Source organism: Cherax quadricarinatus, chromosome 94 (genome assembly GCF_038502225.1).
Source record: "Cherax quadricarinatus isolate ZL_2023a chromosome 94, ASM3850222v1, whole genome shotgun sequence".
Lineage (NCBI taxonomy): Eukaryota > Metazoa > Arthropoda > Malacostraca > Decapoda > Parastacidae > Cherax > Cherax quadricarinatus.
In genome coordinates, this window is record NC_091385.1 from 13888767 (window position 1) to 13916400 (window position 27634).

The following is a 27634-nucleotide window of genomic DNA, read 5'->3' on the forward strand; positions in this document are numbered from 1 at the left end:
CGGCTACTGTCTGAGGCCTGGTGATCACTTACTGATAAAACTCCCGGCTACTGTCTGAGGCCTGGTGATCACTTACTGATAAAACTCCCGGCTACTGTCTGAGGCCTGGTGATCACTTACTGATAAAACTCCCTGCTACTGTCTGAGGCCTGGTGATCACTTACTGATAAAACTCCCGGCTACTGTCTGAGGCCTGGTGATCACTTATTGATAAAACTCCCGGCTACTGTCTGAGGCCTGGTGATCACTTACTGATAAAACTCCCGGCTACTGTCTGAGGCCTGATGATCACTTACTGATTAAACTCCCGGCTACTGTCTGAGGCCTGGTGATCACTTACTGATAAAACTCCCAGCTACTGTCTGAGGCCTGGTGATCACTTACTGATTAAACTCCCGGCTACTGTCTGAGGCCTGGTGATCACTTACTGATAAAACTCCCGGCTACTGTCTGAGGCCTGGTGATCACTTACTGATAAAACTCCCTGGCTACTGTCTGAGGCCTGGTGATCACTTACTGATAAAACTCCCTGCTACTGTCTGAGGCCTGGTGATCACTTACTGATAAAACTCCCGGCTACTGTCTGAGGCCTGGTGATCACTTACTGATAAAACTCCCGGCTACTGTCTGAGGCCTGGTGATCACTTACTGATAAAACTCCCTGCTACTGTCTGAGGCCTGGTGATCACTTACTGATAAAACTCCCGGCTACTGTCTGAGGCCTGGTGATCACTTACTGATAAAACTCCCGGCTACTGTCTGAGGCCTGGTGATCACTTACTGATAAAACTCCCGGCTACTGTCTGAGGCCTGGTGATCACTTACTGATAAAACTCCCGGCTACTGTCTGAGGCCTGGTGATCACTTACTGATAAAACTCCCTGCTACTGTCTGAGGCCTGGTGATCACTTACTGATAAAACTCCCGGCTACTGTCTGAGGCCTGGTGATCACTTACTGATAAAACTCCCGGCTACTGTCTGAGGCCTGGTGATCACTTACTGATAAAACTCCCTGCTACTGTCTGAGGCCTGGTGATCACTTACTGATAAAACTCCCGGCTACTGTCTGAGGCCTGGTGATCACTTACTGATAAAACTCCCGGCTACTGTCTGAGGCCTGGTGATCACTTACTGATAAAACTCCCGGCTACTGTCTGAGGCCTGGTGATCACTTACTGATAAAACTCCCGGCTACTGTCTGAGGCCTGGTGATCACTTACTGATAAAACTCCCTGCTACTGTCTGAGGCCTGGTGATCACTTACTGATAAAACTCCCGGCTACTGTCTGAGGCCTGGTGATCACTTACTGATAAAACTCCCGGCTACTGTCTGAGGCCTGGTGATCACTTACTGATAAAACTCCCTGCTACTGTCTGAGGCCTGGTGATCACTTACTGATAAAACTCCCGGCTACTGTCTGAGGCCTGGTGATCACTTACTGATAAAACTCCCGGCTACTGTCTGAGGCCTGGTGATCACTTACTGATAAAACTCCCGGCTACTGTCTGAGGCCTGGTGATCACTTACTGATAAAACTCCCGGCTACTGTCTGAGGCCTGGTGATCACTTACTGATAAAACTCCCTGCTACTGTCTGAGGCCTGGTGATCACTTACTGATTAAACTCCCGGCTACTGTCTGAGGCCTGATCACTTACTGTGACTGTCACTGATCACTGATAAAACTCCCGGCTACTGTCTGAGGCCTGGTGATCACTTACTGATAAAACTCCCGGCTACTGTCTGAGGCCTGGTGATCACTTACTGATAAAACTCCCGGCTACTGTCTGAGGCCTGGTGATCACTTACTGATAAAACTCCCTGCTACTGTCTGAGGCCTGGTGATCACTTACTGATAAAACTCCCGGCTACTGTCTGAGGCCTGGTGATCACTTACTGATAAAACTCCCGGCTACTGTCTGAGGCCTGGTGATCACTTACTGATAAAACTCCCTGCTACTGTCTGAGGCCTGGTGATCACTTACTGATAAAACTCCCGGCTACTGTCTGAGGCCTGGTGATCACTTACTGATAAAACTCCCGGCTACTGTCTGAGGCCTGGTGATCACTTACTGATAAAACTCCCGGCTACTGTCTGAGGCCTGGTGATCACTTACTGATAAAACTCCCGGCTACTGTCTGAGGCCTGGTGATCACTTACTGATAAAACTCCCTGCTACTGTCTGAGGCCTGGTGATCACTTACTGATAAAACTCCCGGCTACTGTCTGAGGCCTGGTGATCACTTACTGATAAAACTCCCGGCTACTGTCTGAGGCCTGGTGATCACTTACTGATAAAACTCCCGGCTACTGTCTGAGGCCTGGTGATCACTTACTGATAAAACTCCCGGCTACTGTCTGAGGCCTGGTGATCACTTACTGATAAAACTCCCTGCTACTGTCTGAGGCCTGGTGATCACTTACTGATAAAACTCCCGCTACTGCTACTGTCTGAGGCCTGGTGATCACTTACTGATAAAACTCCCGGCTACTGTCTGAGGCCTGGTGATCACTTACTGATAAAACTCCCGGCTACTGTCTGAGGCCTGGTGATCACTTACTGATAAAACTCCCGGCTACTGTCTGAGGCCTGGTGATCACTTACTGATAAAACTCCCGGCTACTGTCTGAGGCCTGGTGATCACTTACTGATAAAACTCCCTGCTACTGTCTGAGGCCTGTTGATCACTTACTGATAAAACTCCCTGGTGATCACTTACTGCTACTGTCTGAGGCCTGGTGATCACTTACTGATAAAACTCCCGGCTACTGTCTGAGGCCTGGTGATCACTTACTGATAAAACTCCCGGCTACTGTCTGAGGCCTGGTGATCACTTACTGATAAAACTCCCGGCTACTGTCTGAGGCCTGGTGATCACTTACTGATAAAACTCCCGGCTACTGTCTGAGGCCTGGTGATCACTTACTGATAAAACTCCCGGCTACTGTCTGAGGCCTGGTGATCACTTACTGATAAAACTCCCGGCTACTGTCTGAGGCCTGGTGATCACTTACTGATAAAACTCCCTGCTACTGTCTGAGGCCTGGTGATCACTTACTGATAAAACTCCCGGCTACTGTCTGAGGCCTGGTGATCACTTACTGATAAAAAACTCCCTGCTACTGTCTGAGGCCTGGTGATCACTTACTGATAAAACTCCCGGCTACTGTCTGAGGCCTGGTGATCACTTACTGATAAAACTCCCGGCTACTGTCTGAGGCCTGGTGATCACTTACTGATAAAACTCCCGGCTACTGTCTGAGGCCTGGTGATCACTTACTGATAAAACTCCCGGCTACTGTCTGAGGCCTGGTGATCACTTACTGATAAAACTCCCGGCTACTGTCTGGGGCCTGGTGATAACTTACTGATAAAACTCCCGGCTACTGTCTGAGGCCTGGTGATCACTTACTGATAAAACTCCAGGCTACTGTCTGAGGCCTGGTGATCACTTACTGATAAAACTCCCGGCTACTGTCTGAGGCCTGGTGATCACTTACTGATAAAACTCCCGGCTACTGTCTGAGGCCTGGTGATCACTTACTGATAAAACTCCCGGCTACTGTCTGAGGCCTGGTGATCACTTACTGATAAAACTCCCGGCTACTGTCTGAGGCCTGGTGATCACTTACTGATAAAACTCCCGGCTACTGTCTGAGGCCTGGTGATCACTTTCTGATAAAACTCCCTGATAAAACCCCCAGCTACTGTCTGAGGCCTGGTGATCACTTACTGATAAAACTCCCGGCTACTGTCTGAGGCCTGGTGATCACTTACTGATAAAACTCCCGGCTACTGTCTGAGGCCTGGTGATCACTTACTGATAAAACTCCCTGCTACTGTCTGAGGCCTGGTGATCACTTACTGATAAAACTCCCGGCTACTGTCTGAGGCCTGGTGATCACTTACTGATAAAACTCCCGGCTACTGTCTGAGGCCTGGTGATCACTTACTGATAAAACTCCCGGCTACTGTCTGAGGCCTGGTGATCACTTACTGATAAAACTCCCGGCTACTGTCTGAGGCCTGGTGATCACTTACTGATAAAACTCCCGGCTACTGTCTGAGGCCTGGTGATCACTTACTGATAAAACTCCCTGCTACTGTCTGAGGCCTGGTGATCACTTACTGATAAAACTCCCTGCTACTGTCTGAGGCCTGGTGATCACTTACTGATAAAACTCCCTGCTACTGTCTGAGGCCTGGTGATCACTTACTGATAAAACTCCCGGCTACTGTCTGAGGCCTGGTGATCACTTACTGATAAAACTCCCGGCTACTGTCTGAGGCCTGGTGATCACTTACTGATAAAACTCCCTGCTACTGTCTGAGGCCTGGTGATCACTTACTGATAAAACTCCCTGCTACTGTCTGAGGCCTGGTGATCACTTACTGATAAAACTCCCTGCTACTGTCTGAGGCCTGGTGATCACTTACTGATAAAACTCCCTGCTACTGTCTGAGGCCTGGTGATCACTTACTGATAAAACTCCCGGCTACTGTCTGAGGCCTGGTGATCACTTACTGATAAAACTCCCTGCTACTGTCTGAGGCCTGGTGATCACTTACTGATAAAACTCCCGGCTACTGTCTGAGGCCTGGTGATCACTTACTGATAAAACTCCCGGCTACTGTCTGAGGCCTGGTGATCACTTACTGATAAAACTCCCTGCTACTGTCTGAGGCCTGGTGATCACTTACTGATAAAACTCCCGGCTACTGTCTGAGGCCTGGTGATCACTTACTGATAAAACTCCCTGCTACTGTCTGAGGCCTGGTGATCACTTACTGATAAAACTCCCTGCTACTGTCTGAGGCCTGGTGATCACTTACTGATAAAACTCCCGGCTACTGTCTGAGGCCTGGTGATCACTTACTGATAAAACTCCCAGCTACTGTCTGAGGCCTGGTGATCACTTACTGATAAAACTCCCGGCTACTGTCTGAGGCCTGGTGATCACTTACTGATAAAACTCCCGGCTACTGTCTGAGGCCTGGTGATCACTTACTGATAAAACTCCCAGCTACTGTCTGAGGCCTGGTGATCACTTACTGATTAAACTCCCGGCTACTGTCTGACGCCTGGTGATCACTTACTGATAAAACCCCCAGCTACTGTCTGAGGCCTGGTGATCACTTACTGATAAAACTCCCGGCTACTGTCTGAGGCCTGGTGATCACTTACTGATAAAACTCCCGGCTACTGTCTGAGGCCTGGTGATCACTTACTGATAAAACTCCCGGCTACTGTCTGAGGCCTGGTGATCACTTACTGATAAAACTCCCGGCTACTGTCTGAGGCCTGGTGATCACTTACTGATAAAACTCCCTGCTACTGTCTGAGGCCTGGTGATCACTTACTGATAAAACTCCCGGCTACTGTCTGAGGCCTGGTGATCACTTACTGATAAAACTCCCGGCTACTGTCTGAGGCCTGGTGATCACTTACTGATAAAACTCCCGGCCTGTCTGAGGCCTGGTGATCACTTACTGATAAAAGCTACTGTCCTGGTGATCACTTACTGATAAAACTCCCTGCTACTGTCTGAGGCCTGATCACTTACTGTGCTATCTGAGGCCTTGCTGATAAAACTCCCTGCTACTGTCTGAGGCCTGGTGATCACTTACTGATAAAACTCCCGGCTACTGTCTGAAGCCTGGTGATCACTTACTGATAAAACTCCCGGCTACTGTCTGAGGCCTGGTGATCACTTACTGATAAAACTCCCTGCTGCTGTCTGAGGCCTGGTGATCACTTACTGATAAAACTCCCGGCTACTGTCTGAGGCCTGGTGATCACTTACTGATAAAACTCCCAGCTACTGTCTGAGGCCTGGTGATCACTTACTGATAAAACTCCCGGCTACTGTCTGAGGCCTGGTGATCACTTACTGATAAAACTCCCTGCTACTGTCTGAGGCCTGGTGATCACTTACTGATAAAACTCCCTGCTACTGTCTGAGGCCTGGTGATCACTTACTGATAAAACTCCCGGCTACAGTCTGAGGCCTGGTGATCACTTACTGATAAAACTCCCTGCTACTGTCTGAGGCCTGGTGATCACTTACTGATAAAACTCCCTGCTGCTGCTTTCGAGAAAAAGGCTCAGAAGAGGTATTACAGCTGTGCACATACAAAAGAATACCCACAACAACACAGAGACACTCCTTTTATGTGTGATTAGATTTTTAGATTTTGCCAACAAAGTGGCTAGTTTATTGTGCACCCCGTATCCATCCTGTGGACGGTAGCGCAAGAGCTTATGGATACACAAAAGACCTAGGAACTAGGGCCCCAAAAGGGTTAACAGGTGTACATATGGGTTTTCATTTATCTACATATCTACAGTTCACTTATCTGTTACATGCAAATTTAGGAAATTTGCTTAGCATATCTGGTATCTTATTTTCGTTAATAAGATATCTTGACGTGTCACATAGGTTATTATACTGTCTGTCTCTGTATTCCTCAATAAGTGGATAATTAAGCACATAGTGTTCAAGACAGTGACCATATGCCTGATCACATAATTTGCATTTAGTTTGATCATCATCTGTGTGTCTCCCAAGCTGCCAGAAGTACTTGTAACCAAGCCTAAGCCTGGCCACTACAACATCAGTCAGTTCACATTGTACGTTGCCCCATAAACATACTCATTTACGGTCATGTTATCATAGTGGGTTATAGATCTACTCAGGCTTCTAACTGCATTTCTATAACAATCGTTTTCATTATTTACTTCTTTCCTAACATTATTCCTAATGCTAGACACAGATATTCCAAAGTTATATTCTACATTCTCCTTCTGGGTACTCTTCTTGGCTAACATCAACTTTATCACGACAGAATAATCCAATATATGATGGGATCCAAAGCAATTGTACATTAATTCCTTTGTCCCTGATTTTTGAGTATCTGTACCTAGTTTCTCCAATGAGCATGTTGTAATAAAGTTGGTAGAATTACCGACAATATGTAAAGTAAAAGGACACAAGTGCAACTAATGTGACATTTTATTGTGGCAACGTTTTGCTCACCAGGAGCTTTATCAAGCCATTACAAACAATACCTGTGTACAACACCGAAATTCCACCAATCATCTCATGAAATTTAGAGACGCCCAATTAGTGATTAAAAAAACTAATTTCCGCAGACGCAAGTGCCTCGAATCAGCACTGATCGCTGTTTCGAATACAATTAAACAAAACAACGGCAGCTTCATCATCTCTGAAGTCTTAGCTAGAATCCTCCTGAAAACAGTAAACCCTGCCATCACATAGTCTCTCCTGTTATACTACACAAGGCACATTACAGAGAGTGAACACTGAAACTACCTGCCTCTTTCCAGTCTATATTTGTCCAACCTATTTTTATGTTACCCAAGTAATAGCTTTTATATCCTTTTACTCTTGTACGAATTAATTGCTCTACCATATTGTATTATTTTTGTCACTACTACTACTACTACTACTACTACTACTACTACCACTACTACTACTACTACCACTAGTGAACATCAAAATGGTACCTCCCTAATATTGCACCTCACTCTGAGCCTTTATATACCCTCTGTGTCCATGTATTGTTTGTAACGGCTTGATAAAGCTCCTGGTGAGCGAAACGTTGCCACAATAAAATGTCACATTAGTTGCACTTGTGTCCTTTTACTTTACAATGAGCATGTTGTTGGAGTCATTATGTGAGTCAAGAGCCTTCAGTGATGACATAGAATCAGTAATGATGATAGAGTCAAGCTTGGTGTCATAGGTTAGCTTTAGCACCATTAGAATTGCAACCAATTCAGTTTTCAGTGTAGATGCCCAGTTGTTAGCTCTTATGCCTAACTCAACAATTTTATTATCGTTCTTAACTAGGGAGGTGGCAACAAGAGCAGATGCAGCCCTGCCAGAAGACTCCTGTTTAGATCCATCAGTGTATATTACTTGTGAGAACTTATTACTACCAGCTAGGCCAGAAATTTCTTCTTGAGCAGTTACTTAACAAACAAGTGACTTAAGGAAAGGATTACTAGCAATGAGCTTCTTGGGAGGGACTTGCAGGTATGTGATATTAAATGAACACATCTTCCATGGAGGGGTGAAATGCTCTTGTTGTCTACAGTGATACAGTTCATGCAGGTTATGTGTGAGGAGTGTAAAACACCACTCTGCATGACACCATGTTTCAAAGACTTCCACAGGCTGCAGAACTTCTAGAAACATGTCCTGTGACTGTATATATGTATATAAAATATAGAAAAATAATAATAAACAACATTTTATATTGTTCATTTGTGTAAACAAATTTTGTAAACAATATAATTACAGAGTTTGTGCAGTTATTGTGTACCTGGAGAGAGTTTACCTGGAGAGAGTTCCGGGGGTCAATGCCCCCGCGGCCCGGTCTGTGACCAGGTAGCATAGAAAGTGTAAATATTTACAAAATAGTCCTCATATTGATCTCACAGGCCATACAAGTTACTTGAAAAGAAAAAAAAATTAAACAAATAATAGAAAAAAGTAGAAAAAAAAAAAACGATTACCGGGTGACTGGCAGTTGGTGATGTTGCCGTATGCAGTTCAGTTTGTCAAATTCACACCTCCATATCTCGGTAAGTATTGATTGTGAAAAAAAAATTTAGCCTATAAAGTTTAGGAAAAAACTATCTTTTCATAAGAAAAAATAACTTTGTTTTCTTTGAATATTTTTTGACTCTGAGAAAAAGTCTGTGAAAGGGCCTGTTGACCCTGAAAGGGTTAATATAAATATCCCAGAAGTAAAACCAGAACCAGCTCATTAACCCATAAACGGTCCAAATGTATATACGTATACATTTACTGCCCCAGTGCCCCAAATATTTTGAAAAATAATAAAATCATTTCTTTTAATGAAAATAAAGAGCACATTTTTTGTAAGTGTTATAGGATAAAAAAAATAAAAAAGTAGGGTCAGTACTTACAGAGATATGAGGCTGAGAAGTTCGCACTGGATGCTCACGTGACAACAACATGGAGTCCTGCCGGTTGCAAAAGTGTTGCTGATATACCTTTTTTTCTATTTTCATATTATTTTATATAATTTGTATGTTCTGATAATTACAATTTATAGTAGTTCTTGTCATTTTGTAACTAATCTTTGTTGTGACACTAGTATTAGGTACTGAAATTGTACTCACATTGTCACAAACACACTGACAGGTGGACATTTACACCTGCCTTGGTAATTTACTATTGTCTTGAAATAGAATAGGAGGAGAAATTTTTTCCTGGGTAGAGGCATGGCTGACAAATAGACAGCAGAGAGTTTGCATAAATGGGGAGAAATCAGAATGGGGGCACGTCACAAGCGGTGTTCCTCAGGGGTCAGTGTTGGGCTCGCTGTTGTTCACAATTTACATAAATGACATAGATGAGGAAATAAATAGCGACATAAGCAAATTTGCTGATGACACCAAAATAGGCCGTCCAATTCATTCTAATGAGGACACTAGAGCACTCCAGGATGATTTGAATAGACTGATGCAATGGTCGGAAAAGTGGCAGATGCAGTTTAACCCTTTGAGGGTTTCGGACGTACTAGTACGTCTTACGCGCAGGGGTTTTTGACGTACTAGTACGCACAAATTCTAGCACCGTCAAATCTCGTGGGAAAAGGCTGGTAGGCCTACATGTGAGAGAATGGGTCTGTGTGGTCGGTGTGCGTGGTAGAAAAAATATCTGGGACCCAGTGGTGCATTGTGGGAACACCATCTTAGTAAACAATATCTACCATGCCTTGCGGTAAGAAGCTCCTCACTTCTCGGCAAATTGGGACACTTTTGTTCCCCAGTGACAGTTCTAATACAGATGGAAGTGCCAGTGAAGATGAGTTTCAAGGTTTTGGTGAGGTTTTGACCGAAACTAATGACCATAATATCGGTAATAGTGAGGAAAACCCAGACGACCCTCAGCCTTCCACCTCTGGTGCTGGGCCGTCTTGTTCACATTCAGTTGTACCAGAATCCAAGAGGAAACTTCTATTTTCCCAAATCCCAGACTCAGATGAGAGCATGGGTGATGATAGTGATAGTGAATATGAACTACAAGCTCTTCAGACTAGTTCCAGTAGTGATAGTGAAGTGCAATATTCCCCAGTGAAGCGTCAGTATATACGACGATATATGCGCTCTGGTAGTGTGCCATATGCTATTCCAAGGGGAAGGAGTGCATCTCGGAGTACATCCTGTGGCTGTACAACAGGAACAGAGAGTGAAAATGGCGATGATACTGTTGCAATTGGTATGGAAAATGTGCGTGGTGGTAGTGGTGCCGGCAGTGAGGCACCAGCAGTGGGCCATGCTGCCACCCACGCTGCCACCCATGCTGCCACCCATGCTGCCACCCATGCTGCTGCCTCAGCTGATCTACAACAAAGGCCACCATCCCCCACCCACCCACCACACCAGCCTCCACAACCACAACCTCCAAAACAACAACCTCCACAACCACAACCACCTGTCATTGTCCAGTACCCACCAGCAGACCACACCTGGGATTGGCAGGAAGCTGTCAATTTTGTTCCAAATGCACACCAGTTTGATGACAGCCAAAGTGGAATTCGGCCATCTTGTACACTTGGGAACAATGCCACTGAACTGGAATGTTTCGAAGTTATTCTTTGACGAACCACTGATGGAAAGTATTGTCATGGAAAGCAACACATACTACGAGTACACCATGGCAAACACATTACTTTCACTAAAATCACGTCTACACCAGTGGAAGGAGGCAACTGTGGCTGAGATGTATCTTTTCTTTGCCACAATAATGCTTATGCCACATGTGTATAAGCACAAAGTGAAATCATACTGGTCAACAGACCGCCTGATTGCAACCCCAGGTTTCAGTGATATAATGCCAATGAATCAATTTGTGCTAATGTTACGTATGCTTCACTTCTCAGACAAAACCAGGCCTGACAGAAACGACAGGTTATGTAAGATTAGGAATGTGTTTCTGTATCTGAAAGAGAAATTCAGTATGCATTTTTATCCCTTCAGGAAGCTTTTAATTGACGAGTCTTTGATTCTGTTCAAAGGAAGACTTTCTTTCAAGCAGTACATACCAAGAGGAAACGCTTTGGTATAAAGTTGTTTGTGCTTTGTGATTGTTACAGTGGTCTCATATTGGATATTATTGTGTACACTGGAAGTTATACATTGCAAAATACCAGGAAGTTATTTGGCATCTCAGGTGATGTGGTTAGAACAATGATAGAACCATACCTTGGTAAAGGGCATATATTATATACAGATAACTGGTACACAAGCCCCTCACTCAGTGATATTTTGCGAGTGAACATGACAGATGTGTGTGGCACAGTGCGTGCAAATCGGAAACATATGCCCAGGTTTGACGCTGGCACTCGTAGAGGTGAGGTGCAGGCGTTTGCTGCCAATGATATCATGGCATTTCGGTGGCATGACAAACGAGATGTCACACTGTTGTCATCAGTTCACCCAAATGAAATGGCAGTGGCAGGCAGCATAGAGAGAGCAATGAACCCATTCTAAAACCTGCAGCTGTGATTGATTACACCTTCAAGATGTGTTCATTGGACAAATGTGACATGCAGATTGGGTTTGCTGATTGTGTTCGCAAGAGTTATAAGTGGTACATAAAACTCTTTTTCCATCTTCTGGACATTTCCATGCTCAATGCTTATAATATGTATAAGATGAGGACCAGAAACAAACCGCAGTATGGCGAATTCTGTTTGTCTGTCATCAGACAAATAGTATTCAAGTACCAAGGAACAGCACCTGCAATTGACCGCCCACCAAATTATCAACAACTTCCTGCTCGTCTGAAGCATGGTGATCACTTCCTGGTAAGTGCCTGCTACTGCTTTCGAGAAAAAGGCTCAGAAGAGGTGTTACGTCTGTTCACATACAAAAAAAATGCCCACAACAATGCAGAGACACTCGTTTTATATGTTAGGAATGTAAAACTCCACTGTGCATGACACCATGTTTCAAAGAGTTCCACAGGCTGCAGAACTTCTAGAAACATTCCCTGTGACTGTATATGTGTATATAAAATATAGAAAAATAGTAATAAACAACATTTCATATTGTTTGTTTGTGTAAATATTTTCTATAAACAAAATAATGACAACAGTGTTTATGACCTTATTGTGTAGTATTGAAAAAGAAATAACTTACAAAATAGTGATCATGTTGGCCTCAGAGGCCATAAAAGTTACTTAGAAAAAGAAAAATTGAAAAATAATTGAAAATAGTACATAAAAAACTAAATAGAAAAATACCGGGTGACGGGAGTCGGTGATGTTACTAGATGTTGTTCAATTTTGGCAAACTTCACGCCTCCATATCTCGGTAAGTATTGACGGTAAATTTTTTTTGTTTAGCCTATAAAGTTTAGAAAAAAAACTATTTTTTCATAAGAAAAAAATAATTTTTTTTTTTAAATTTGGCCGACCCCGAGAACGAGTTTCGGAGAGGGCCTGTCGACCCTCAAAGGGTTAATATTGACAAATACAAAGTTCTAAATGTTGGACAGGTAAATAACCATGCCACATATAAACTAAATGATGTAGATCTTAATACTACTGATTGCGAAAAGGATTTAGGAGTTCTGGTTAGCAGTAATTTAAAACCAAGACAACAGTGCATTAGTGTTCGCAATAAAGCTAACAGAATTCTTGGCTTCATATCTAGAAGTATAAATAATAGAAGTCCTCAGGTTGTTCTTCAACTCTATATATCCTTGGTTAGGCCTCATTTAGACTATGCTGCTCAGTTCTGGTCACTGTATTACAGATTGGATATAAATGCTCTGGAAAACGTACAGAGGAGGATGACAAAGATGATCCCATGTATCAGAAATCTTTCCTATGAGGATAGACTGAGGGCCCTGAATCTGCACTCTCTTGAAAGGCGTAGAATTAGGGAGGATATGATCGAGGTGTACAAATGGAATTTTTATTTTTTTATTTATTAACGCACTGGCCGATTCCCAACAAGGCAGGGTGGCCCGAAAAAGAAAAACTTTCACCATCATTCACTCCATCACTGTCTTGCCAAAAGGGTGCTTTACACTACAGTTTTTAAACTGCAACATTAACACCCCTCCTTCAGAGTGCAGGCACTCTACTTCCCATCTCCAGGACTCAAGTCTGGTCTGCCGGTTTCCCTGAATCCCTTCATAAATATTACTTTGCTCACACTCCAACAGCACGTCAAGTATTAAAAACCATTTGTCTCCATTCACTCCTATCAAACACGCTGACACATGCCTGCTGGAAGTCCAAGCCCCTCGCACACAAAACCTCCTTTACCCCCTCCCTCCAACCTTTCCTAGGCCGACCCCTACCCTGCCTTCCTTCCACTACAGACTGATACACTCTTGAAGTCATTCTCTTCTGCTCCATTCTCTCTACATGTCCGAACTACCTCAACAACCCTTCCTCAGCCCTCTGGACAACAGTTTTGATAATCTCACACCTCCTCCTAACTTCCAAACTACGAATTCTCTGCATTATATTCACACCACACATTGCCCTCAGACATGATATCTCCACTGCCTCCAGCCTTCTCCTCGCTGCAACATTCGTCACCCATGCTTCACACCCATATAAGAGCGTTGGTAAAACTATACTCTCATACATTCCCCTCTTTGCCTCAAGGACAAAGTTCTTTGTCTCCACAACTCCTAATTGCAACGCTCCCCCTTTTCCCATCATCAGTTTTATGATTCACCTCATCTTTCATAGACCTATCCGCTGACACGTCCACTCCCAAATATCTGAATACATTCACCTCCTCCATACTCTCTCCTTCCAATCTGATATCCAATCTTTCATCACCTAATATTTTTGTTATCCTCATAACCTTACTCTTTTCTGTATTCAGTTTTAATTTTCTTCTTTTGCATACCCTACCAAATTCATCCACCAGCCTTTGCAACTTCTCTTCAGAATCTCCCAAGAGCACAGTGTCATCAGCAAAGAGCAACTGTGACAACTCCCATTTTATGTGTGATTCTTTATCTTTTGACTCCATGCCTCTTGCCAAGACCCTCGCATTTACTTCTCTTACAACCCCATCTATAAATATATTAAACAACCACGGTGACATCACACATCCTTGTCTAAGGCCTACTTTTACTGGGAAATAATTTCCCTCTTTCCTACATACTCTAACTTGAGCCTCACTATCCTCGTAAAAACTCTTCACTGCTTTCAGTAACCTACCTCCTACTCAATACACCTGCAACATCTGCCACATTGCCCCCCTTATCCACCCTGTCATATGCCTTTTCCAAATCCATAAATGCCACAAAAACCTCTTAGCCTTATCTAAATACTGTTTACTTATATGTTTCACTGTAAACACCTGGTCCACACACCCCGTACCTTTCCTAAATCCTCCTTGTTCATCTGCTATCCTATTCTCCGTCTTACTCTTAATTCTTTCAATAATAACTCTACCATACACTTTACCAGGTATACTCAACAGACTTATCCCCCTATAATTTTTGCAGTCTCTTTTGTCCCCTTTGCCTTTATACAAAGGAACTATGCATGCTCTCTGCCAATCCCTAGGTACCTTACACTCTTCCATACATTTATTAAATAATAGCACCAACCACTCCAAAAATATATCCCCACCTGCTTTTAACATTTCTATCTTTATCCCATCAATCCCAGCTGCCTTACCCCCTTTCATTTTACCTACTGCCTCATGAACTTCCCCAACACTCACAACTGGCTCCTCACTCCTACAAGATGTTATTCCTCCTTGCCCTATACACGAAATCACAGCTTCCCTATCTTCATCAACATTTAACAATTCCTCAAAATATTCTTTCCATCTTCCCAATACCTCTAACTATCCATTTAATAGCTCTCCTCTCCTATTTTTAACTGACAAATGGAAAACAGGAATAAATAAAGGGGATGTAAATAGCGTGCTGAAAATTTCCAGCCAAGACAGGACTCGCAGCAATGGTTTCAAGTTGGAAAAATTCAGATTCAGAAAGGATATAGGAAGGCACTGGTTTGGTAATAGAGTTGTGGATGAGTGGAACAAACTCCCGAGTACAGTTATTCAGGCTAAAATGTTGTGTAGTTTTAAAAATAGGTTAGATAAATACATGGGTGGGTGTGAGTTGGACCTGACTAGTTTGTGCTGCAGGGTCTGGTGCAGTGCTCCATCCTTGAGTGGAGATGATCAGACTGGGTGGGTCATTGGGCTAATCTGGGGAAGGGGTCATTGGTCTAATCGGGGGGGACATGGACCTGCTCTGCATGGGTCAGTAGGCCTGTTGCAGTGTTCCTTCTTTCTTATATTCTTATGTTCTTATTATATATACAAAGTGTGGAATATTAAAATTACCTTGAACCTCATAAGATACCAGTATAACTGGTAACAAAGATAATTATTCTTTATCAAGGTTATAGGGACATGTAGAAATTTCAGGACATTCTAGTTCACAAAAAAATGTCTTCCTCGTACCTATGACTCTCATATCTCCACAAGTTACTCTGGACTTATATTAATTTCAATGAAATAAATATCACCAGGAATTCTGGTGAACATTAATATAAATATGTGGACTGTATGTTTAACTTAATAAATGACTACATAAACAGTGGAACCTCTACTTGCGAGCGTGTCCATGTGCGATTTTTTCCAAATACGAGCAGTCGATGTATTGATTTTTTGCTTCCATAAGCGAGCAGACCTCAAGGCAGGTTCCTTGACACTGGTGAGGGGCTCTTGCTCTTGATCTCGGGAATTGTATCTCATTTGTTTTTTGGACTATCTTATTGAAACTTGGGCAACGTATGATGGAAAGATGCTTCTTAACGTACACCAAAAATGAAAGAAATCTAAGCATAAATAATGGAGCTCACTTCTCAGCAATTAGCCTCCCCTAAGAGGTATTTTCGTATGGTTTTTATGGTTGTTTTCTCGTTTTCTTTAACTCATTTGATAGAATGGAAGATATATTACAGAAATTGATATGATTTTGATTGCTTTCATGATGAAAAGTACCTTGAAATTGAGCTCAACGCTCAACGTAGAAGAAATCGTCCATTGCTTGGACGATTTCGTGAATGGATTGACATTATTTATACAATTATTGCAATAAGGAATAACAGCTATTGGAGGATAGATGGGCTAATGAGAGCATAGGCAATGGGGTCGAAGAGGTATGGGGTAGGTTTAAAAATGTAGTGTTAGAGTGTTCAGCAGAAGTTTGTGGTTACAGGAAAGTGAGTGCGGGAGGGAAGAGGAGCGATTGGTGGAATGATGATGTAAAGAGAGTAGTAAGGGAGAAAAAGTTAGCATATGAGAAGTTTTTACAAAGTAGAAGTGATGCAAGGAGGGAAGAGTATATGGAGAAAAAGAGAGAGGTTAAGAGAGTGGTGAAGCAATGTAAAAAGAGAGCAAATGAGAGAGTGGGTGAGATGTTATCAACAAATTTTGTTGAAAATAAGAAAAAGTTTTGGAGTGAGATTAACAAGTTAAAGAAGCCTAGAGAACAAATGGATTTGTCAGTTAAAAATAGGAGAGGAGAGTTATTAAATGGAGAGTTAGAGGTATTGGGAAGATGGAGGGAATATTTTGAGGAATTGTTAAATGTTGATGAAGATAGGGAAGCTGTGATTTTGTGTATAGCGCAGGGAGGAATAACATCTTGTAGGAGTGAGGAAGAGCCAGTTGTGAGTGTAGGGGAAGTTCGTGAGGCAGTAGGTAAAATGAAAGGGGGTAAGGCAGCCGGGATTGATGGGATAAAGATAGAAATGTTGAAAACAGGTGGGGATATAGTTTTGGAGTGGTTGGTGCAATTATTTAATAAATGTATGGAAGATGGTAAGGTACCTAGGGATTGGCAGAGAGCATGCATAGTTCCTTTGTATAAAGGCAAAGGGGACAAAAGAGAGTGCAAAAATTATAGGGGGATAAGTCTGTTGAGTATACCTGGTAGAGTGTATGGTAGAGTTATTATTGAAAGAATTAAGAGTAAGACGGAGAATAGGATAGCAGATGAACAAGGAGGCTTTAGGAAAGGTAGGGGGTGTGTGGACCAGGTGTTCACAGTGAAACATATAAGTGAACAGTATTTAGATAAGGCTAAAGAGGTCTTTGTGACATTTATGGATTTGGAAAAGGCGTATGACAGGGTGGATAGGGGGGCAATGTGGCAGATGTTGCAGGTGTATGGTGTAGGAGGTAGGTTACTGAAAGCAGTGAAGAGTTTTTACGAGGATAGTGAGGCTCAAGTTAGAGTATGTAGGAAAGAGGGAAATTATTTCCCAGTAAAAGTAGGCCTTAGACAAGGATATGTGATGTCACCGTGGTTGTTTAATATATTTATAGATGGGGTTGTAAGAGAAGTAAATGCGAGGGTCTTGACAAGAGGTGTGGAGTTAAAAGATAAAGAATCACACATAAAGTGGGAATTGTCACAGTTGCTCTTTGCTGATGACACTGTGCTCTTGGGAGATTCTGAAGAGAAGTTGCAGAGATTGGTGGATGAATTTGGTAGGGTGTGCAAAAGAAGAAAATTAAAAGTGAATACAGGAAAGAGTAAGGTTATGAGGATAACAAAAATATTAGGTGATGAAAGATTGGATATCAGATTGGAGGGAGAGAGTATGGAGGAGGTGAATGTATTCAGATATTTGGGAGTGGACGTGTCAGCGGATAGGTCTATGAAGGATGAGGTGAATCATAGAATTGATGAGGGGAAAAGAGTGAGTGGTGCACTTAGGAGTCTGTGAAGACAAAGAACTTTGTCCTTGGAGGCAAAGAGGGGAATGTATGAGAGTATAGTTTTACCAACGCTCCTATATGGGTGTGAAGCATGGGTGATGAATGTTGCAGCGAGGAGAAGGCTGGAGGCAGTGGAGATGTTATGTCTGAGGGCAATGTGTGGTGTGAATATAATGCAGAGAATTCATAGTTTGGAAGTTAGGAGGAGGTGCGGGATTACCAAAACTGTTGTCCAGAGGGCTGAGGAAGGGTTGTTGAGGTGGTTCGGACATGTAGAGAGAATGGAGCGAAACAGAATGACTCCAAGAGTGTATCAGTCTGTAGTGGAAGGAAGGAGGGGTAGGGGTCGGCCTAGGAATGGTTGGAGGGAGGGGGTAAAGGAGGTTTTGTGTGCGAGGGGCTTGGACTTCCAGCAGGCGTGCGTGAGTGTGTTTGATAGGAGTGAATGGAGACGAATGGTTTTTAATACTTGACGTGCTGTTGGAGTGTGAGCAAAGTAACATTTATGAAGGGGTTCAGGGAAACCGGCAGGCCGGACTTGAGTCCTGGAGATGGGAAGTACAGTGCCTGCACTCTGAAGGAGGGGTGTTAATGTTGCAGTTTAAAAACTGTAGTGTAAAGCACCCTTCTGGCAAGACAGTGATGGAGTGAATGATGGTGAAAGTTTTTCTCTTTCGGGCCACCCTGCCTTGGTGGGAATCGGCCAGTGTGATAAAAAAAAAAATAATAATGTACTACATATAATAATTATAATAATAGATGGCTTCAAAAGGCCGTCACTGGATGGCAGTGTTTACCACAAAAAAGAGTGAGCGGTTGTGACAGCCTCCACCTGTTACATAATGGCATATTTTATTTATTCTAGAGTATATACCAGGTTTCTATGTTATTTTATTGCTTGTTATGTCATATTAGATGAACTGTGATAGATAAATATGCCGTAGAGTTGATAGTGGAATATTCAAGGAATATTTTGTCCTGTCTCCAGACTAACTCATCGACCGCCACCACCGCCACATTTATAATGACATTTTATTCATTCTGGACTATATATCAGGTTTCTATGTTATTTATATTGCAGTTATAATAAGCAGTCCACACATTCCTAGTGACATAACCCAAGCACAGTGCAAAGAAACTGCTATCAGGATAATACAGAATCACATACAAGTCATCATGCAAGACAATGAAATCAAAGAAATACGTTTGCTAGGAAAACCAGGAAGTAAACACAGTATAATGATCAGACTTCATTCATACGATAAAAGAAAGGACCTAATTAAATCAGCAATTACAATGAAAAATGGAGTGTACATAAATGAGTGTCTAACAAGAAAACATCAAAATCTTCTGTTCAGGCTGAGAAAACTTAAACAGGAAAACAAAATTCATCAATGTTTCACGTGAGATGGGAAAATACAGTGGTCCCTCATTTTTCGTAATTAATCCGTTCCTGGAGCCATTACTATAAACGAAATTTACTATTTGCGAATCAATTTTCCCCATAAGAAATAATGTAAATACAGTGGTCCCTTGTTGTTCGTAATTAATCCGTTCCTGGAGCCGTTACTATAAACGAAATTTACGATTTACGAATCAATTTTCCCCATAAGAAATAGTGTAAATACAATTAATCCATTCCTGACACCCAGAAGTATTAAAACAAAAAATTTTTTGACATGAAATATACATTTAGTACATAAACAATACAATGGGAAATGATGAATGAAACATTAACAGCATAACACTTACCTTTATTGGAGATTCTTCTTAGTGCATGGGAGACTGGAGGAGGAGAGAGAGTGAATTGTTTATAGTTTGGAAGGGGAATCCCCTTCCATCAACACCTCAGGTACCATTTGGTTTTCTGGGGTTGCTTCTCTTCTCTGTTTCTTAATGCCACTAGGACCACCTTGAGAGTCACTGGAGTCCTGTCTCACAAAATAACTGTGGAGAGAGCTCTGTTTCTGGCATCTATTTAACACTTCCCTAAAATGGCCCAAGACTTTGTCACTGTACATGTTACCAACCTGGCTTGCAACAACCTTGTTAGGGTGATGTTTCTCCATAAAGCTTTCCATCTTACCCCACATAGTAAAAATCTCTTTAATTTCTGAAGAAGGCACCTTCTTCCAACTCTCTTCCTCCTCTGCAGCAAGATTCTGAGCTGCGATGTGTTGCTCTTCCTGCTGAAGCTCTTGCAGCTCCTCAGTGGTGAGCTCTTCATTGTGGTCTTCCACCAATTCTTCCACATCCTCCAAACTCACATCCAACCCCATGGAACTCCCCAGTGCCACAATTGATTTTACAACAGACATAGGCTCATTAGGGTCAGTCCCAAATCCTTCAAAATCCCTCTTGTTGACACAATCTGGCCACAATTTTCTCCAGGCAGAGTTCAAAGTCCTGGTAGTCACTCCCTCCCAAGCCATACCTATAAGGGTTATACAGTGGAGGATGCTGAAGTGTTCTCTCCAAAATTCCCTTAGGGTCAAGTGAGTGTCTGTGGTCACAGTCAAGCACCTGTGAAACATTGCTTTTGTGTAGAGTTTTTTAAAGTTTGCAGTAACCTGCTGGTCCATGGGTTGGAGGAGAGGAGTGGTATTCGGGGGCAAGAACTTCACTGTGATGAACCCAAATTCCTCGAAAATTAGGTCATCCAAGTTTGGAGGATGAGCAGGTGCATTGTCCATTACTAGCATGCACTTGAGGTCCAATTTCTTTTCCAGGAGATACTCCTTCACACTAGGGCCAAACACTTCATTGAACCATTCAACGAAAATTTCCCTCGTGACCCATGCCTTACTATTAGATTTCCAAAACACACACAATTTACTCTTCATAACATTGTTTTTCCTGAACACTCTGGGATTTTCAGAATGGTACACTAGTAATGGCTTCACTTTGAAATCCCCACTAGCATTAGCGAAGAACATTAGCGTCAGCCTGTCTTTCATAGGCTTGTGTCCTGGCATTGCCTTTTCCTCTTGTGTAATGAAGGTCTTCTTTGGCATTTTCTTCTAAAAGAGGCCTGTTTCGTCACAATTGAACACTTGTTCAGGTTTCAGTCCTTCAGCCTCTATATTCTCCTGGAATTCATGCACATATTTTTCAGCCGCCTTGTGGTCCAAACTGGCAGCCCCACCATGCCTTACCACACTGTGTATGCCAGTACAGTTCTTAAATCTATCAAACCAGCCTCTGCTGGCCTTAAATTCACTCACTTCACCACTATTTGCAGGCAATTTCTTTACCAAATCTTCATGCAACTGCCTAGCCTTTTCACAAATAAACGAAGTCATAAGAGTATCTCCTGCTAATTGTTTCTCATTTATCCACACCAATAATAACATCTCAACCTCTTCCAGTACTGGTGATCTCATTTTTTCAGTATAGTTACTCCATTTACAACAACAGCATCCTTTATTTCATTTTTCTTGGCCACTATGGAACATAAGGTTGTGTAGGGTTTCTTATACATCCTGGACAGTTCGTCCATACTTGTACCACTTTCATATTGTTCAATGATGGTTTTCTTAAATTCAGTCATATTTCTCACCTTCTTTACCACAGGCTTGGCACTAGGAGCTTTCTTTGGAGCCATGGTAGCTTATTTAGTACTTGCAAGCACTAAAATAAATGTAATATTATGAAATATTTCACTGGAGCACGTGAGGGGACCTTTGCTCACTGGTAAACAATGCCAGACTGGCTGCCACCCTGGCTCACGCCGTGGGTACGCGTCCCGGATGAACTATGACTCGCGAGTCAACCTATGGAAAGCGAGTCCATGTTTATATGAAAATACCCCTATGATTGGCGAATTTTATGATTGCCGGGAACTACGAAAAGCGGGGGACCACTGTGCAATTAATCCGTTCCTGACACCCAGAAGTATTAAAACAAAAAAATTTTTTACATGAAATATACATGTAGTACATAAACAATACAAAGGGAAATGATGAATGAAACATTAACAGCGTAACACTTACCTTTATTGGAGATTCTTCTTAGTGTATAGGAGACTGGAGGAGTAGAGAGATTGGATTGTTTACAGTTTGGAAGGGGAATCCCCTTCCAGCAACACCTCAGGTACCAATTGCTTCACTAGGGTTGCTTCTCTTCTCTGTTTCTTAATGCCACTAGGACCACCTTGAGAGTCACTCTAGTCCTGTCTCGCAAAGTAACTGTGGAGAGAGCTCTGTTTCTGGTGTCTCTTTAACACTTCCCTTAAATGGCCCAAGACTTTGTCACTGTACATATTTCTCACCGTCTTTACCACAGGCTTGGCACAAGGAGCTTTCTTTGGAGCCATGGCAGCTTATATAAAATAGTGGACCCCCGCATAACGATTACCTCCGAATGCGACCAATTATGTAAGTGTATTTAAGTAAGTGCGTTTGTACGTGTATGTTTGGGGGTCTGAAATTAACTAATCTACTTCACAATATTTCTTATGGGAACAAATTCGGTCAGTACTGGCACCTGATCATACTTCTGGAGTGAAAAAATATCGTTAACCGGGGGTCCACTGTACTTGCAAGCACTAAAATGAGTGGAATATTATGAAATATTTCATAGGAGCTGTGAAGGCTTACTCAACCCTGTAACAACTTCAGTCAGTATTACTCAGGCTGGCTCCTCCTCAGGAAAATTAATGTATAGAAAAAGAATAAAAACTGACAAACATAAACACTTTATTATTTAGAAAATATAAAATATAAAACACTTAAGTATGAAATATTAATCCTACATTAAAGAAAATGAAAAATGAAAAATATAAATGATAACTGAATTCAACGCTAATATAAATGTATATAAAACGTGGGTGTCTGGTGTTGGTGACACTGCATGTTGAAATCATAGCCGTTGCCGATGATGGGGGGGCCTCGCAGGTGTTGGTTACAACCCACTGGCTAGTTCTTCACAGTATAGCCTTGAGTATTCTATCCTGATGACAGGAAAGCAGGTTCTTTACCGCTGCAATGATGAGGGGTTGCATCCTGCGATTTCATACAGGTGCACAGGTAATTAAATCCAAAAAGGGGAAGTCTCAGGATGTTAGTCTATCTCCATCTGTTCTCTCGTTGATTGACAGGTGACCCTCTCTGTCATCCAAGCTGAAAAGATAGGCAGGTTACCCACTGCTTAAGAAATCACTCTCCATGATGAGTACAATACCCAAAAGACGTGGTAATTATTACAACAGTCAACTTAGAGCAAGGCTGAAAAGACTAAGTTTATTATTGGTCAAAAGTGAAGCTTTCAACCAATAAATCTACTAGAATACAAGGCAGGCATGTACTTACAGTAGAGCTGGGAGCTGTGAGTCTAGTGATTACTGTTTGGACCGGAGCCCCACACGTCACCTTTCGGGGGGGGGGGGGGGGGAAGAGGGAGGGGAAGGGATAGCGGGAGCTAGACTGACCCTACCTTAACAAGTAGCCGGCAGTCAAACTATCACTTTCAGGGTGGGGGAAAATGGCGGGAATAGCGGGAGCTTGACTTACCCTACCTTAACAAGTAGCCGGCAATGAAACTATCACTTTCGTGGAGGGGGAAAAAAAGGCGGGAATAGCAGGAGCTGGACTTACCATACCTTAACAAGTACCCGGCAATGAAACTATTGTTACTATATCGCTACTCCTATCTTTTGAACTTTTCCCTCACACTCCCCCATACCAAGACTTATAGTCAAGGAGTTTACCTGGAGTTTACCTGGAGAGAGTTTCGGGGGTCAATGCCCCCGCGGCCCGGTCTGTGACCAGGCCTCCTGGTGGATCAGCGCCTGATCAACCAGGCTGTTGCTGCTGGCTGCACGCAAACCAACGTACGAGCCACAGCCCGGCTGATCAGGAACTGACTTTAGGTGCTTGTCCAGTGCCAGCTTGAAGACTGCCAGGGGTCTGTTGGTAATCCCCCTTATGTGTGCTGGGAGGCAGTTGAACAGTCTCGGGCCCCTGACACTTATTGTATGGTCTCTTAACGTGCTAGTGACACCCCTGCTTTTCATTGGGGGGATGGTGCATCGTCTGCCAAGTCTTTTGCTTTCGTAGTGAGTGATTTTCGTGTGCAAGTTCGGTACTAGTCCCTCTAGGATTTTCCAGGTGTATATAATCATGTATCTCTCCCTCCTGCGTTCCAGGGAATACAGGTTTAGAAACCTCAAGCGCTCCCAGTAATTGAGGTGTTTTATCTCCGTTATGCGCGCCGTGAAAGTTCTCTGTACATTTTCTAGGTCGGCAATTTCACCTGCCTTGAAAGGTGCTGTTAGAGTGCAGCAATATTCCAGCCTAGATAGAACAAGTGACCTGAAGAGTGTCATCATGGGCTTGGCCTCCCTAGTTTTGAAGGTTCTCATTATCCATCCTGTCATTTTTCTAGCAGATGCGATTGATACAATGTTATGGTCCTTGAAGGTGAGATCCTCCGACATAATCACTCCCAGGTCTTTGACGTTGGTGTTTCGCTCTATTTTGTGGCCAGAATTTGTTTTGTACTCTGATGAAGATTTAATTTCCTCATGTTTACCATATCTGAGTAATTGAAATTTCTCATCGTTGAACTTCATATTGTTTTCTGCAGCCCACTGAAAGATATGGTTGATGTCCGCCTGGAGCCTTGCAGTGTCTGCAATGGAAAACACTGTCATGCAGATTCGGGTGTCATCTGCAAAGGAAGACACGGTGCTGTGGCTGACATCCTTGTCTATGTCGGATATGAGGATGAGGAACAAGATGGGAGCTAGTACTGTGCCTTGTGGAACAGAGCTTTTCACCGTAGCTGCCTCGGACTTTACTCTGTTGACGACTACTCTCTGTGTTCTGTTAGTGAGGAAATTATAGATCCATCGACCGACTTTTCCTGTTATTCCTTTAGCGCACATTTTGTGCGCTATTACGCCATGGTCACACTTGTCGAAGGCTTTTGCAAAGTCTGTATATATTACATCTGCATTCTTTTTGTCTTCTAGTGCATTTAGGACCTTGTCGTAGTGATCCAGTAGTTGAGACAGACAGGAGCGACCTGTTCTAAACCCATGTTGCCCTGGGTTGTGTAACTGATGGGTTTCTAGATGGGTGGTGAACTTGCTTCTTAGGACCCTTTCAAAGATTTTTATGATATGGGATGTTAGTGCTATTGGTCTGTAGTTCTTTGCTGTTGCTTTACTGCCCCCTTTGTGGAGTGGGGCTATGTCTGTTGTTTTTAGTAACTGAGGGACGACCCCCGTGTCCATGCTCCCTCTCCATAGGATGGAAAAGGCTCGTGATAGGGGCTTCTTGCAGTTCTTGATGAACACAGAGTTCCATGAGTCTGGCCCTGGGGCAGAGTGCATGGGCATGTCATTTATCGCCTGTTCGAAGTCATTTGGCGTCAGGATAACATCGGATAGGCTTGTGTTAATCAAATTTTGTGGCTCTCTCATAAAAAATTCATTTTGATCTTCGACTCTCAGTCTGGTTAGCGGCTTGCTAAAAACTGAGTCATATTGGGACTTGAGTAGCTCACTCATTTCCTTGCTGTCATCTGTGTAGGACCCATCTTGTTTAAGTAGGGGCCCAATACTGGGCGTTGTTCTCGATTTTGATTTGGCATAGGAGAAGAAATACTTTGGGTTTCTTTCGATTTCATTTATAGCTTTTAGTTCTTCCCGCGATTCCTGACTCCTAAAGGATTCTTTTAGCTTAAGTTCGATGCTTGCTATTTCTCTGACCAGTGTCTCCCTGCGCATTTCAGATATATTGACCTCTTTTAGCCGCTCTGTTATTCTTTTCCGTCGCCTGTAAAGGGAGCGCCTGTCTCTTTCTATTTTACATCTACTCCTCCTTTTTCTTAGAGGAATAAGCCTTGTGCATACATCGAGTGCCACCGAGTTAATCTGTTCTAGGCATAAGTTTGGGTCTGTGTTGCTTAGTATATCTTCCCAGCTTATATCGGTTAGGACTTGGTTTACTTGGTCCCACTTTATGTTTTTGTTATTGAAGTTGAATTTGGTGAATGCTCCCTCGTGACTAGTCTCATTTTGTCAGTCTGGGGCTCCTCGCATACATGTCTGAACCTCAATTATGTTGTGATCTGAGTATATTGTTTTTGATATGGTGACATTTCTTATCAGATCATCATTGTTAGTGAATATGAGGTCTAGTGTATTCTCCAGTCTAGTAGGCTCTATTATTTGCTGGTTTAAATTGAATTTTGTGCAGAGATTTAAAAGCTCGTGTGAGTGTGAGTTTTCATCAGAGCTGCCTCCTGGTGTTATTACTGCAACAATATTATTTGCTATATTCCTCCATTTTAGGTGCCTTAAGTTGAAATCCCCCAGGAGCAAGATGTTGGGTGCAGGAGCTGGAAGATTTTCCAGACAGTGGTCAATTTTTAACAGCTGTTCCTGGAATTGCTGGGATGTTGCATCCGGAGGCTTGTAGACTACCACAATGACTAGGTTTTGGTTCTCGACCTTTACTGCTAAAACTTCCACTACGTCATTTGAGGCATTAAGCAGTTCTGTGCAAACAAGTGACTCTGCAATGTACAGGCCAACCCCCCCCCTTTTGCCTGTTCACTCTGTCACATCTGTATAGGTTGTAACCTGGGATCCATATTTCATTGTCCAAGTGATCCTTTATGTGGGTCTCAGTGAAAGCCGCGAACATTGCCTTTGCCTCTGCAAGCAGTCCACGGATGAAAGGTATTTTGTTGTTTGTTGCTGGCTTTAGACCCTGTATATTTGCAAAGAAGAATGTTATCGGACTGGTGGTATTGTTGGTACTGGGGGGGGATTTTTTTTCCCGGCATTAGTATCTGTATCTGTTGGTTTGGAGTGGAGGCCATCGACTGTGGTTCCACTCCAGGAATGACTGGATTTGGTGTACGATTTCTGCCATTTCCTGCCAGTTTTTTTTTCTTCCTGGCACTAAAAAACCTCTCCCTCTTGAGTGGCTGTGGCTACCCAGGTTTTCCCATGGCCTGGATGTTTTGTATCTTTTTGTCCCCTTTAGATGGTATGCCTGGCAATTTAAGTTATAGCACAGTCTTTCCTGTACTGAAGAGGTACACATTTCAGGGTGAAAAAGCTTACAGGAAGGGAGTTTGCATTTTCCTGTTGTCATATGGGCATGGCATTTTCTAGGGTGGTCATAGTTGCACGTCCCATCTGTTTTTCCAGATTTCCCATGCCAGCAGATACCAAGTGCATAGTATGTGCACAGGCTTGGTTTCCGCTTGCCTTGGGTTTCTATGACTGTATTCCCTGTTGGTGCATGTTTCCCTGTCTTACTTCTATCCTCCCTAGCACCAACAATGGAGCTCCCACCAGTTGTTTTTGGTAATTTATCCTCACTATTGCTATTGGAGTCCTCTTGTTTGCTATTTCCTGCGGAATTTCTAGTTTGCAATATTGGTTTTATCTTATCTTTGACTACACTTGTTTCCTTACTATGGCTCCTGTCCCCTATGAGGTCATTTATATGTATTCCTTCCTGCGTATAATTCCCGACTACCTGGACAAAATCTCCAGCTTCACCATTACTGTCTCCCAGGACAGTATCTCCAGCTTCACCATTTCTGTCTCCCAGGACAGCACCTCCAGCTTCACCATTACTGTCTCCCAGGACAGCACCTCCAGCTTTACTATTACTGTCTCCCAGGACATCACCTCCAGCCTTACAGTTTGTGACTACATGGCCAGTATCAAGGGCAGTACCATTCAGCCCAGACTTTTTATGTTCCCATCTGTTGTAGAAAGCTTCCAGGTTTTCTATGAAAGCAGCTTTGATGTTGTCCTCTTTTAATACCCTTGTGATTTTAGTCCACAGATTTTCCTCATTTGGGCATACCCAGAAACACT

At 43.0% G+C, this 27634-nt stretch overlaps 1 pseudogene; it reads left to right on the top strand.

Annotated features, from left to right (window-relative positions):
* Positions 1 to 27634, top strand: part of LOC128700887 (zinc finger protein 84-like) — a 299564-nt pseudogene that overhangs the window by 20263 nt on the left and 251667 nt on the right.